The sequence below is a fragment of the Periplaneta americana genome, chromosome 17 (genome assembly GCF_040183065.1).
Source record: "Periplaneta americana isolate PAMFEO1 chromosome 17, P.americana_PAMFEO1_priV1, whole genome shotgun sequence".
In the NCBI taxonomy this organism is placed as follows: domain Eukaryota; kingdom Metazoa; phylum Arthropoda; class Insecta; order Blattodea; family Blattidae; genus Periplaneta; species Periplaneta americana.
In genome coordinates, this window is record NC_091133.1 from 48,418,425 (window position 1) to 48,431,011 (window position 12,587).

The 12,587-nt window shown below is 36.4% G+C and overlaps 1 protein-coding gene across 2 annotated transcripts in view; it reads right to left on the reverse strand.

The window, feature by feature from the left end:
• LOC138693122 (glucose dehydrogenase [FAD, quinone]-like) overlaps positions 1–11,993 on the reverse strand; it is a 44,552-nt gene extending 32,559 nt beyond the window's left edge. Inside the window, exon 1 of one of the 2 annotated variants that reach the window (XM_069816763.1) lies at positions 11,888–11,993. The gene's annotated coding sequence lies outside the window, so the exon portion shown is untranslated. The remainder of the gene's footprint in view (positions 1–11,887) is intronic. The other variant, XM_069816762.1, reaches the window with a different exon arrangement.
• Between the last annotated feature and the right edge of the window lie 594 nt (positions 11,994–12,587).

Here is a 12,587-nt window from a genome sequence, read left to right on the forward strand (position 1 = left end):
TGTCACTGATAAATTCGACCCTTTTTCTGCTCATTATATTTTTTATGGATAATGAATTCTGCTCCTAATTGGTGAGTATTGTTTCCTCCCCCAAAGTACAATAAGTAATCTCCTATTTGTGATGCCGTTCCCATCTAATCTAACCTTCCCTTCACCCACAAAGTATATTCTATATCTAGCTAGTTCTTTTGCTACTACTGTCACCTCTCCTGTTCTACATTCCAAGTACCAAATCTCATAATCTCATTCCTTTGCTGTGGTCGTGCCAGAGAATCAGTCCCATTGCGAGGCTTATTTTAGAGTTTCGTAACAAGATGTTTTTCTAAGGTGGTGGGTTGTTAGCCCTTAGCCCAACCCCCAAGCTAGAGAACCACCCCTCTTCGGCTGTCCGCAACTGCTTGTTCAATATATTCACAGCTACCCTACATATCTGGAGGCCATCTCCTCGATCCGCCACTTGAGGACGAGTCATGCCGTGGTGATAGGAACCCACAATACATGGAAATAAAATCAACATTACTTTAAAAAATCAAAATATTTTTACAAATTCTATTTCCTGATAAATCATCTTCTGTTTGTGTACAAACCTTTTATCTTTATCCTATAAGAAATGTCAGTACTATATCTTCAGTAGTTTATGAGATAATGGACCATTAAGCAGGGAAATTTAACAATACAGATAAAGGGTAGTTAATATCTCCTGAAACTGAGGTAGCACTACCTTCCTTACAGTAAACATCACTAGCACTAGCAAAACCATAATCACAATCGTGTAAGTATATAAACTTACGTATCTCATACACAATCCACTGGAAAATAATTATACGGTTTGCTTTAATTTTGTTGCTGTGAGACGGCGGACGATCGTATGGATTCGCATACTTACAAATGTCTTTTAAGGAACCCGCAGGTTCATTGCTGCCCTCACATAAGCCCGCCATCGTTCCCTATCCTCTGCAAGATTAATCCAGTCTCTATCATCATAACCCACCTCCCTCAAATCCATTTTAATATTGTCTTCCCATCTACGTCTCGGCCTCCCCAAAGTTCTTTTTCCCTCAGGTCTCCCAACTAACACTCTATATGCATTTCTGGATTCGCCCATACGTGCTACATGTCCTGCCCATCTCAAACGTCTGGATTTAATGTTCCTAATTATGTCAGGTGAAGAATACAATGCGTGCAGTTCTGCGTTGTGCAGTTTCTGTAAGTTCAGCCCTCTTAGCCCCAAATATTTTCCTAAGAATCTTATTCTCAAATACGCTTAATCTCTGTTCCTCTCTCAAAGTGAGAGTCCAAGTTTCACAACCATACAGAACAACCGGTAATATAACTGTTTTATAAATTCTAACTTTCAGATTTTTTGACAGCAGACTAGAAGACAAAAGCTTCTCAACCGAATAATAACAGATATTTCCCATATTTAATCTGGGTTTAATTTCCTGTCGAGTGGCATTTATATTTGTTATTGTCGCTCCAAGATATTTGAATTTTTCCACCTCTTTGAAAGATAAATCTCCAATTATTATATTTCCATTTCGTACAATATTCTGGTCTCGAGACATAATCATATACTTTGCCTTTTCGAGATTTACTTCCAAACCGATCGCTTTACTTGCTTCAAGTAAAATTCCGGTGTTTTCCCTAATCGTTTGTAAATTTTCTCCTAACATATTCATGTCATCCGCATAGACAAGAAGCTGATGTAACCCGTTCAATTTAAAACCCTGTCTGTTATCCTGAACTTTCCTAATGGCATATTCTAGAGCGAAGTTAAGAGGTAAAGGTGATAGTGCATCTCCTTGCTTTAGCCCACAGTGAATTGGAAAAGAATTAGATAGAAACTGGCCTATACGGACTCTGCTGTAAGTTTCACTGAGACACATTTTCATTAAGCGAACTAGTTTCTAGGTAATACCAAATTGAATAAGAACTAGTGGCTTGTGCAGCAAATGCTGCAAACTAAGTAAATGAGACTTTCAAATAAAAACTTTTCAGATTTATTTTCAATAAAGGATACCAGAAATTTTGAAAGTTATTTTCTTCCATAATAATGAAACATACTCCCTCAGAATGTTTTTTTTTGTGCCAAATACTTTTTTCTTGAACCTATTCACCTTCCGGTTTTGAGTTTCAACGCGAAAACGTAAGTAACAATGTCAGAACGATCAGTGGGTTTTTCATATGGGAGTAAAGCAATAGCTAATTCAGGTCATTGTGAATTGTACGCGAAAGTTAAATAAGTGTCAGGTTTGCTATGCTTTCGAATAATAAACATAGCATCTTGGTATACCTGCTGCATGAAGAGCTTGAAATGTATAGGGTAAAATCATTTCATCCTGTTAAGAGATCTTGCTGAAGTGATCGGGAGACTACAAAATTTTCCAGGTCTCTTATTTTATCACTAAGTAATACCTTTTGGTTTTTCGTTAGCAACTGTAATTTTTGCGCTCTCTCGAGCCAGTACTGAAGAGAATGACGCATATAAATATCTACACCACACCGCCATTAAGTATATGAAAAAACTCAACCCCACGTGATTAATAACTATAATAACTATAAAAATATTTCATTTTTAATAACAATATTATTATCTTATGTAAGTTTTGTAGTTACATACTACATAGCCGCCATTCAGTAAATTATAGAAATGAAGATCTAATTTCATATTTTCTCTACATCTACTTGTATAACCCCAAAAGTTTCACTTTCATATCATCAGTATAGCATTAATACGTATAATTAATGAAAAATAGTCGCATCATGTTACATAAAATAATATGTTAATATGTTAATAAAATTATAATAATATTTAATTTCTAATGGTAGTAATGTCATCAAACCATCTCAAATTTTGTAGATTTTAATATTCAATACATAGCTGTATTCATAAAGTTACACATTGTAAAATGAGACCTGTAAATTATTTTTAGTAAGCCTTGAAGTTTTTAATAAACAACTGAATTTGATAACTAAATATGTCAGCAATCCTGCAGGTCATGGTCTTCGTGTAATAGTGTATTGTTTATTGTAGGCTAGTGTGTGTTTTGTTTCATTCTGAAATGATTCAATTAGTCCTCAAAACTGACGAAAGATGGATTTTGGAAAATATGAAAATTATGTAGGAAAACTAACGCGTCACTGAAAGTTACTATTTTTCTGAAAATCGTCTGGTTCTACGCTTCAAAATGAGGGGTCATTTATTAAAATCCGTTCAGCCGTTTTCCCGTAATTTCCATTGCAATTTGAAATTATATATATATATATATATATATATATATATATATATATATATATATATTAATATCTCTCTTAATAGAGTCATATGCCTTTTTGAAGTCTATGAATAACTGATGTACTGTACCCTTATACTCCCATTTTTTCTCCAATATCTGTCGAATACAAAAAATCTTATCAATAGTCGATCTATTACGCCTAAAACCGCACTGATGATCCCCAATAATTTCATCTACGTATGGAGTTAATCTTCTCAAAAGAATATTGGACAACATTTTGTACGACGTCAGCAAAAGTGATATTCCTCGAAAGTTACCACAGTTAGTCTCGTCCCGCTTCTTAAAAATAGGTACAATTATGGACTAGTTCCATTGTTCTGGAACAATTTCCTTTTCCAAAATAGCAAGTACAAGTTTCTAATTTCGCTAGATAATGCGCTTCCACCTTCTTGTATTAATTCAGCTGGAATTTGATCGATACCTGGAGACTTTTACTTTTTCAGATTTTCTATCGCAATTTCGAGTTCTGAAAGTGTGAGTTCTAGTATAAATGGCTCAGCAGTTTGTATTTCAATTTCTTACCGATTATTTGTATTTGGCCTGTGCACATTTAGTAGTTTCCCAAAATAGTTTTCCCATCTGTTCAGGATTGAATGAGAGTCTGCAAGCAAGTCACCATTCTCATCACTGATCACGTTTACCCTTGCCTGATATCCGTTCTTAAGTTCCTTTATACCAGTGATGTCAACGAGATCACAAGCGTGCCTCATCGCCCGTATGCGCTATTCAGAGCACGTACGGTACGCAGGTACAAGTCTCTGATGGACTCAAGGGTTGTACAGTTACCCTTAAAAAGAATGAGACGACTCTTGGTCGTCGGAAGTTAAAGTTCTATAGCGCGGTTCACTCGATATCAACGTAGACAGGAAGACATCTGCTCGTGCATGCGTAGGCCTATTTTCATCCTACTGCAAAGTGTACACAAGTGCAAAATGTTATCAATTGTCTGTCTATTTCTGGTGTAGGTCTCGTTTTACTCCTTAATCATTTACCTTTAATGAAAGATTGAAATATTCCGTGTAACACGAAAGTCATACGCCAAAGTGTAAAAACAATATTAATTTTGAAATTACAAATGTAGACATATGACACAGACAGGAAGGAACATAGTAAGGACCACGACAAAGAAAACAAAGACCACGACAAGGACAAACATCAGGACCATGGTTACATACAAGAAACACGACAAACACCACGACAAGGATTATGCCACGACATAGACTACCATAAGGATTAAAAGAACCACGAGAAGGACTATTAGAAAGACAACAAGGACCGCGATAAGGACCAAAGTCAGGACCATGATAACATACTACAACAAGAAACACGACAAACATCTAGACAAGAATTACGATAAATACCAGGACATGGACTACGATAAGGACTTCGAAATTTACCAAAATAAGAACTATGACAAAGATAACAAGTACCTATTAAGGACCATGACAAAAGCAGCAAGGAGAACGATAATAACTATTACAATGCCAACAATGATCACAATAAAGACAACATAGATCACGATAAGGGACAAGTCAAAGACAACAAGGAAAACGACAAAAATAGTAGGGATCACGATAAGGACCGTGACAAGGAAAACAAGAACCAATATAAGAAACGGGATATGGATAAAGACAAGGGCAACGATAATAATTACGAATTAGACCATCATAAAGACAAGGTGCATGATAAGAGCCACGACATGAACCACGATAAGGACCAAGACTATGATAAGGATCGTAACAGAGACAACAAATACCACGATAAGGATAATTATAAGGACCGCAACAAAGACGAGGATTACGATAAGAAATATGACAAAGACAACAGCGACCACGAAAGGACCGTGGTGAAGACAACAAGGATCATTACAAGATCTACGGCAACGATCACGATAAGGACCATGACATGGACCACGGAATAATGACCATAAGGACTTCGTCAAAGACAAGGACGATGTTAAGACCCATGACAACAACAAAACAAAGACAAGGACCACGATAAGAATAACGACATGGATCACGACAAACACTATGATAAGTATCGCAATAAAAACCATGATACACACTACGATAAAGTCCATAAAGACCAAGATAGCGATTTGGACTATGCGAAGGCGGATACGGACCACTATAAGAATCACGATAAGGATAAGGACGAAGACTACGATAAGGCTCACGACATAGTTCACGACACGCACCACAAGATTCACGATGATAAGAACCATAACATGAACCACTTTAAGGACCGCGACACTGACTACGATAAGGATCAAGACAAGGAATACGATAAGGATCAAGACCATGAAAAAGGCAAGGAGTAAGATAAGGGCCATTACAATAACAACACAGATCACGACAAGGGCAACAATGATCACGATAAAAAAACATTACAAAAAGAATGAGGATCACGAAAAGGACTATGCCAGAAACAACAAGAACCAATGTAAGAAACGTCACATGGACGAAGACGACAACCACGATAATAAATCGCGACATGGACCACGATAAGAACCATGACAATAACAGAAAGAACGATAAGGGTCATTATAATCACAATTAGGGCCACGACAAAGGCAACAATTTTTACGATTAAAAAATATGACAAAGGCAATAATGTTCACGGTAAGGACCATGATAGAGACAACTAGGATCAATATAAGGACGCGAAATGGACAAAGACAGAGATAGCTATAAGAATCACGACATGGACCGCGATAAGGACCAAGGCCACGATAGGGACCATGACAAAGACAAGATCGAAAAAGGCTGTTACAATGGAAACAAGCACTGTGATAAAGACCTCAACAAAGCAGAGAACAACCATAACAGAGACAACAATGACCATGGCAAAGACATCAAGGACCACTATAAGGACCTCGATAAGGACAAGGTCCACGATAAATATCATGATATGCACCACGACAATGATCGCAATGAGACACCATGGCTTGGACAATAATAATGACCACGACAAGTATTACGACAAAGAAACAACGACCATTATAGGACCACGAAACGGACGAACACAAAGAAAAGAATAACAACAACCGCAGTAAGTATTAGGACATGCTTCGCGATACGGATAACAATCAGGACTACGACATGGACACAACAAGGACCATGACAAGCATTACGACAAGCACCAAGTCCACGATTAGAACCATGACTAAGACAACAAAGACCTTAATTAGGAATACAACAAAGGCAACAAGATGACGATAAGAATCACGAGAAAAACGACAAGGACTACAATAATGAAGACGACATGGACAATGTAAAGCACCATGACAAGGATTGCAATAACGACTACGATATGGTTCACGACCAGGAATACGAAAGAATCACGATAAGGACCAAAACCACGATAAGTACCATGACAAATACAACAAGAAGTCCACGCCTGTGGAGTAACGGTTAGCACGTCTAGCCGCGAAACCAGGTGGCCCGGGTTCGATTCCCGGTTGGGACAAGTTACCTGGTTGAGGTTTTTTCCGGGGTTTTCCCTCAATCCAATATGAGCAAATGCTGGGTAACTTACGGTGTTGGACCCCGGACTCATTTCACCGGCATTATCACCTTCATCTCATTCAGACGCTAAATAACCAAAGCTGTTGATAAAGCTTCGTAAAATAACCTACTAAAAATACAACAAGAATTGTTACAAGCACCACAACAAGGACAAGGACCAGAAGAAGGATCACGAAGAAGATAGCCACTTAAAGCCACGATTTCACAACATAGCTCGGGTCACAAAATATCATTGCTTCTCTGTACCGAATGGCAAATGCCTGCTGTGGGATCTAAATTCTGGACTGCTGCTAATATCACTGTCTTGTCTCGGTAGCTCATACGAGTACAGTAGCGTGTCGTTCCACTGTATAACAGAAACGTCTCCAGTTATTTTAACGCCTTATAGTGTATAATACATAAATATTATTGACTACTTAAATATTCAAGATTTTGCAAAAGATACTGTAATTCGTTACTTAACAGACGCATTTAATAATTAGTATTAGGCTTAATATATCTAATTAGTCAATAAATGCAACAGTGCTTTTTCGTTCAATCATACCATGAATAAAATTGAATGCACATTAAATTAAATACTATTGCAAACACGTAGATAAAATAGTTAAAATCAACTCAAGGGGTGAGAATCAAATAGTCCAAAGTCACACTTTTAACAAAAATTGTTTTGTGCTAGTGCATTTCTTACACATATGGGGAAGCTACTAATAAAATATTGTAATAATTACTCAACAAATGACACAGGCCTAAGGACTCTAAACCCTTGGAAAAATTTGTCTGTTTGGCTTAGGAATATTTTTAATATCATTCTAATTGTTAATTATATATATATATATATATATATATATATATATATATATATATATATATTGTGTAAATGCATTCCTTAGATTAACGTTTATAATATTATAATTTGTAATTTTGTATTATTTGCGATCATTGACACAATCTCAGGACTTTGTAAAACTCTATTTTAACGTTATTTAGCTATTTCAACGTGATTTAGACAAAAAAAATCTTTGTGTAGACTAAGAATCGAACTCGCACTCTTCTACACAACACGCAGAAGTCTTACCGTCTGAGCTATTGAAACTACACGAAAGCTTTCGTTTCTGTGCGGAGTGTCGATCTAGTCATGAAGGTCCAATGTCGATTTAACTACACGATTTATGTATATGTTTATCTATTATTTACGTCATATTACCATATTTTTTGCAGTTTCTGAAGTGAATTTCGGAACGATGTTCGTAAGAAACCAAATAGCTCCAATTTAAGTAACTCAATATTCGTTATCTTGTGTATCAGTGCTCTCGTCTCCGCTCATGCGCAGTGTCTTACATCTCAGTCTTAGGAATATTCAATCGTCTCATTCTTTTCCAAGGAAACTGTACATTACACATTGAGGGAGAAGTCTTCAGTAAGTTTTAGGCTGACTGGATTCCTGACTTCTTATGAGTGAAAGAGGCGAAAATGTTCTTTGTCTGATATATGGAAAGCATTTAGTTACGAAGAGAAGCAATGTGAAACGCCTGAAATTATTAATTGATGTACATAATGATGTATTGAAATTTTGTTGTTTTATTGACATTAAATAGTAATAAATAGACTTCGTGGAATTGCCACGAGAATCGTAAGGTTTACTACGCACGCGGTAGAGACTGTATGAGAAAGGGACGTGCAACGGATGGAGTATGCCTCTCATGTAAACACTGAGCAGTATACTGCGGTTACAATAAAACCTGTATCCTGCAGTCAAGAAATATAATGAATGTTCATTGAAGTAGGAAATGTCTAAACATATAAATACACAATTATTTTGTAGTGAGATATATTAACTTTTAAAATTTATTGTAATATAGGCCTACTCACATCATCCTTGAATATGTGCATTGCAATGAAGAGTTACGTACATTTTGAGCGTCTGCAAAGTAAACCTCCTCCGATGGTCACTCAAACAGTTTTTATATTGGGAAAATGTACGTTCAACATCACACGATGTAATAGGTGCATATTTGAAGAACGGAAAGTCACTACTTTTTAGTACACCAACTTCAGACATCTTGTTGTGACATGATAGTACATCATTTATAATACGAAGTTGTGAATAGGCAGAATTTTCAGCAATAATGTTTCTCAACTTAGATTTAACTTTTTCTGAAATTAGTGAATTGTTATTTTGGATAACGGTTTGTGATACTTTATACACTATATTAAGGGTATTAAGGGCTTATGAGAGTTGTAGTTTAACTCTCATTGTAGTATGTTTGATTTAATTCTTGTCTGTACTGAACAAATGTTAAGCTTTGACTATCCCAACCACAGTAATGCAAAAACAAGTGCTTACATAGGTATAAATTAGCTGTAGCTGCTCTATCTATTTGGACCGGTCACATCTCTTAACATGAACTGCTTATACTACGAGACCGGGCGGTCGCTCACCTCTTCTATACTATCGTACGTCGGCAACCTGATTGCGTGCTGTCCACATCTGTGGAGTAACGGTCAGCGCGTCTGGCCGCGAAACCAGGTGGCCCGGGTTCGAATCCTGGTCGGGGCAAGTTACCTGGTTGAGGTTTTTTCCAGGGTTTTCCCTAAACCCAATACGAGCAAATGCTGGGTAACTTTCGGTGCTGGACCCCGGAATCATTTCACCGGCATTATCACCTTCATTTCATTCAGACGTTAAATAACCTAGATGTTGACACAGCGTCGTAAAATAACCCAATAAAGAAATATGATTGCATGCTGCGTGTGGCAATTCAACGATGTCTAGTAATAAATATATGTTTAGATGCACTGTAGAGGTTCTTCCTCACTGCATTGCATTTAAGTTTACAGAATAAAGTACAAAAATATGGATGCTAATAGCGTAGACTCGTTATGAATTCTGTCTGAAAAAATTGTGAAGATATGTCGTCCATAGGTTTTCAGTTTGACAATGTTCCTTACCATTGTCATGTCCTTTGGTTAAGCGGAGGAAAAGTTCTCTCGAGATTTTCTGAATTGCGTGAACAGAGTCAAATTGGAAGTTCGCTTTGCCGGGTAATATGTACAGGATACGGATATTTGCGACGCAAATTATTTCTATATTTTGCAATAAGCACTTATGTGAGAAATTTTCCTCACTTATGAACCTCACAAAACCAAGACTAATATCAAGATTATCAGATGATAATAAGCTGCTATGCCACGTAATTGTGCAGGAAACATAGGTTCGCCGGACATAAGAAGGTTGGTGTCGGCTAAAACAAGAAAAAACACTCCTGTATTAGACGAGAAGTCAAGAATTTAAATTTGTTTCTAGAAATGCAATGTTCATATAATAAGTAAGTACATTATTAAGTATGTAACAGTTACATAGCAATTAATTAGGTAGGCCTCATTATCTAAAACCTCTAAGATAAAAAATATACTATGTTTATTATTTGTTGCAATCCTATTATTTCATTTTTCCGTATGCACAATGTCCTGTAATTTCTTTCACTTCTGTATTGGTAAGTTTAAAACAGTAAAACAGTGTTTTATACTAGTTGGATTAATTATTAGATAATTATATAAAAATTAATTATATTTCAGCTATTATCTGAAACTATATAAGTTAAGGAGAAGTTATGTTTATTATTTATTGTAGCCTACTCTTTTATAATTCATTGTATTTATTAGAGAGGTACACTCTACAAAACTTGTTCTGAATGAATGCAACACGTTATCTATTATTTAAAAAAAGTTTAATTATTCATTTTGCAGTGACAGGCCAATAGAGTTCACTTTGCTCACCCCTTCTTATTCACTGCTGCTGCCTACAGAATAGATTCATGGCAACTAGTGAGCGCTTGATCGCACGCAGAACCTTCTACGTGTTCTTGACCTTGACATCGCTGCTTTATACCCTTATATAACTCTCGAGTGTCTTTATTCTTACTATTTGTTTCTACGTCATTCAGTTTTTCCTTCAAGTAACCTATCTTTTACCTGTGTTGTAAACTTGTTTCTGGCTCGGATTGAATTTGCCTAGGGATTATCACTCATACGAGTATTTTCACAAAACTAGACAAAGACTTTCGCAAATAAACTAGTTGGTACGTATTGTTGGTTAGAAAAGAGAGCTCAGAACATGTACTGTCGTATATATCCGTATTCATACGTAGTCTATACGAGATTCGGATTCAGACAGAAGTGACAATCAGCACACCAACTATAACAGGGTTTTAATAGGCCAACATTGTTTCATTATTTTTGTCAAAGGGCGTTGAGCACATGACAATTGACTGACTGTGCTTTTATACTTATATTTATATTTACGCTAAATATCTACGTGAATGTCGAATGCACTTTTCATTATAGTGGGCTTGGGAGTGAGCGAACTGGGCTCGGGTAGACAGTAGACAGAAACTGCAGCTGTCGTGCGGTGAGCGTGCTGCGAGAGTGGGGGCAACTTCCCCTACTGGCGATCTGTTCTTTCAGATTTAGCCATATTTACTTTTACTTCATTTTATTTCATATAATTTAGAGAGCTTTTTCTAAAAGCTGTTGTATGCACCAGGTACGCAAAACCATTAGCGAACTTATTCCGTACTTTTGGACTCGGCTTACGCCTGAATTCCTCTGCTAAAGCCTTATTTCGCGTCCTACTTGAGATGTAAATATTTCACCCCCTTGAAATTATAACCAGTCTGTCATTCACGTGTGTCGTTCATGAACTGAACGTACCAATGTTACGCAATCACTAAACACATTGTAATTACTACCACCAACTCAAAACATGATCTGTACTTCTTCCACAACCATTAATCACACAACTACCGCCCCTCCTATCATTTTAATAACATCACTTTAATAGCAACCTTATACACAACACTCCTATTAGCTCTCAAATTCAAGGTGACTATAGTAAAAATTATGAAAAAATTTGTGACTACCGGTATTTGCACACTGATGAGACAATCATTTCACATTTCACAGAAATATTGACTTGATTAAGACACATGATTTAAAGTTTCTCAGTCGCAATTTACTGTAGTAACTGGCCGACCTGTAGTCTTTATATATCTACACATATCTTACCTGTACATTTACTTTAATCCTGTTGCAATCCCGTGGCCAAATAATGGCATTGCATTGTGCTAACGATTTTTATACTTGCCTCTTAGCAGAAAAGGACGAAAAAAAGCCAGTTTCTCCAGTCAGACTCCACTTGTTGTCCTGAAGTCGAATACCTCTCAGTACCAATCCCTACAGCCAAGGCTGCGCAGAAGTTTAGCGTGAGACAAATTGCAGCTTGCGTCCGTCGTCATGTTTTGGAAGAAACGCCGGCTATAAGACATCTGTACTATGCAATGTTCAATGTTTAATATATAAATGTATGATGTATCTTATAAATCAATCTGAATGGATAAATGAAAAAATCCACGGCCACGTTATGGACATAATCAAACTTAGTTACCGTTCATTTGACATGAAAGGAAAGAAGACTGGAACAATTTGTATCGGTCATTTTACAAAAAGGTCATGAGTCAGAAAATTGAAATTTTACAGGAGAAAGAAAAACCTACCTACAACATAAACTGTCTAATTTTTAATTTTCATACGACTGTCAATGATTAAAGTGTTAGCAAGGAAAAATTGCATTATATAGGCCTATTTTTCATTTAAAAACTTTGTGTTTGGTATAAAATACATTTTTAAAATAAATGCTTCCTGACCTTCTTGCAATGAACGTTCACATTTAACCAATTAATAAATATATATTTTAGCAAATAATGTT